We start from the raw sequence: 2,880 nt of genomic DNA on the forward strand, positions 1-2,880 counted from the left end.
ATTTTGTATTTACAATTAATATAAATTATTTTCTGAAACGTCATGTAACATATATACCCAATTTCACCCGATTTTATTGTAAACAAAAATTAAGTCTTTAGTCTCATTTATGTATAAAAAGCCATTTCATAAGTAATACTACTAAATCAAAACAATGAAGCAGCGAATTATGAATGATGTAATAGTGTGTTTGCTCAGTAGAGGGCGCTGTTGTCCTGATTTATATTCCTGATAAAGGCCTTCAGGGAGAAAGAACATTGTTTATATTATTATTGCAACAATTACAAACAATATAGCAAAAAAAAAACAAAAAAAAAACAGTACTAAACTTGCTGGCTGTATTAGCAGACCAAGTTACACGTACATTTTTCCATTGTCCTTTATTTTGTATTCATGTTTTGAATTATTTTATGAGCATATTAGTGCCATGACTTGCGGTATATTTGACCCTTAACTCATGTGCATGTTTCTCACTGTAATCCGCTGGTGCTGACATTGCACTTTTATGTGGAAACCCCCCCCCCAAAAGAAATAAAACTAAATGAGGCAATTCATGAAGGAATTGCGTGTAAATGCTCCAATGCTGAAAATGAACTGAAATGCTGAAAGAATGTAGTATGAATATAAGAATAGTTTGAATGTTGGAACTTGGAATGGTTTGAATTAGATTAAAAATGTGGGGGCTGTGGAACTTTGAAAAATGGCCCATTCATTTCATTGGGAATTTCATGGAAATTTGGGAAATTATGGAAAAGCAGCAATTTTTTGGGGGGAATTGTAAAAAAAAAAAAAAAAAAAAAAAAAAAGGAGGATGTTCTGAATGAGTTGAAATGGTTGATGTTGGAATTTTTCAAATCGGTTGAGAAATGTTGAAGTAGTGACATTTTTGATTGAGAAATGGTATCAGGGAATTCCTGGAATTTAAGGAAGACCGGGAATTTTTCCAGTTCCAAAAAAAAAAGTGTTCTTTGTCCTGATTAAGAGGAATGTTTTGACGGTGGAACAGTTGAAGTGAGTTGAAAATTGTGGAGGAAGTAGTCGACAGTGAAAAGGTTGAAAGAAGGGTTTGAAAAAAACGGGAACCCTGGGAATTCCTGGAATTGTTTTGAACTCGAAAAAAAATACTTTGAATGTCCAGGAGGAGTGGAATATGTTGAAAGTGGAATGGTTTGAATCGGATAAAACATTTGGGAGTTGTGGAACTTTGAAAAATGTCCCATTCATTTCAATGGGAATTGCCTGTAAATTTGGGAATCTCTGGAAAAGAGGCATTTTTTTTCTTGAAATTGTTAAAAAAATGTGAATGTTCTGAATGAGTTGAAATGGTTGATGTTGGAATTTTTCAAATCGGTTGAGAAATGTTGAAGTAGTGACATTTTTAATAGAGAAATGGTATTACAGAATTCCTGGAATTTCGGGAAAACCGGGGAATTTTTTCCAGTTCAAAAAACAACTTAATTCTTTGTGCTGATTAAGAGGAATGTTTGCACGGTGGAACGGTTGAAGTGAGTTGGAAAATGTGGAGGAAGTAGTCAATAGTAAAAAGGGTGAAAGAAGAGTTTGAAAAAAACGGGAACCCTGGGAATTCCTGGAATCGTCTACCCCGCGACCCGACCTCGGATAAGCGGAAGAAGATGGATGGATGGCTGTTTTGAACTTGAAAAAACAATAGTTTGAATGTCCAGGAAGAGTGGAATATGTTGAAAGTGGAATGGTTTGAATCGGATAAAAAATGTGGGAGTTGTGGAACTTTGAAAAATGTCCCATTCATTTCAGAGGGAATTTCCTGTAAATTTGGGAATTTCTGGAAAAGAGGCATTTTTTTCTTGAAATTGTTAAAAAAATGTCAATGTTCTGAATGAGTTGAGATGGTTGATGTTGGAATTTTTCAAATCGGTTGAGAAATGTTGAAGTAGTGACATTTTTAATAGAGAAATGGTATTAGAGAATTCCTGGAATTTCGGGAAAACCGGGGAATTTTTCCAGTTCAAAAAACAACTTAATTCTTTTGTGCTGATTAAGAGGAATGTTTGCACGGTGGAACGGTTGAAGTGAGTTGGAAAATGTGGAGGAAGTAGTCAATAGTAAAAAGGGTGAAAGAAGAGTTTGAAAAAAACAGGAACCCTGGGAATTCCTGGAATCGTCTACCCCGCGACCCGACCTCGGATAAGCGGAAGAAGATGGATGGATGGCTGTTTTGAACTTGAAAAAACAATAGTTTAAATGTCCAGGAGGAGTGGAATATGTTGAAAGTGGAATGGTTTGAATCGGATAAAAAATGTGGGAGTTGTGGAACTTTGAAAAATGTCCCATTCATTTCATTGGGAATTTCCTGTAAATTTGGGAATTTCTGGAAAAGAGGCATTTTTTTCTAGAAATTGTTAAAAAAATGTGAATGTTCTGAATGAGTTGAGATGGTTGATGTTGGAATTTTTCAAATCGGTTGAGAAATGTTGAAGTAGTGACATTTTTAATAGAGAAATGGTATTAGAGAATTCCTGGAATTTCGGGAAAACCGGGGAATTTTTCCAGTTCAAAAAACAACTTAATTCTTTGTGCTGATTAAGAGGAATGTTTGCACGGTGGAACGGTTCAAGTGAGTTGAAAATTGTGGAGGAAGTAGTCGACAGTGAAAAGGGTGAAAGAAGGGTTTGAAAAAAACGGGAACCCTGGGAATTCCTGGAATTGTTTTGAACCCGAAAAAACAATAGTTTGAATTTCCACGAGGAGTGGAATATGTTGAAAGTGGAATGGTTTGAATTGGTGAAAAAATGTGGGAATGGTGGAAGTTTGAAAAGAAAAATGTCACGGAAAACTTGGAATTTTGGGAATTCTGGGAATTTTGGGAATTCGTCAAGGAAAAGTCCGCGATTCCGGAAT

The sequence above is a fragment of the Nerophis ophidion genome, linkage group LG19, assembly GCF_033978795.1.
Source record: "Nerophis ophidion isolate RoL-2023_Sa linkage group LG19, RoL_Noph_v1.0, whole genome shotgun sequence".
In the NCBI taxonomy this organism is placed as follows: Eukaryota; Metazoa; Chordata; class Actinopteri; order Syngnathiformes; family Syngnathidae; genus Nerophis; species Nerophis ophidion.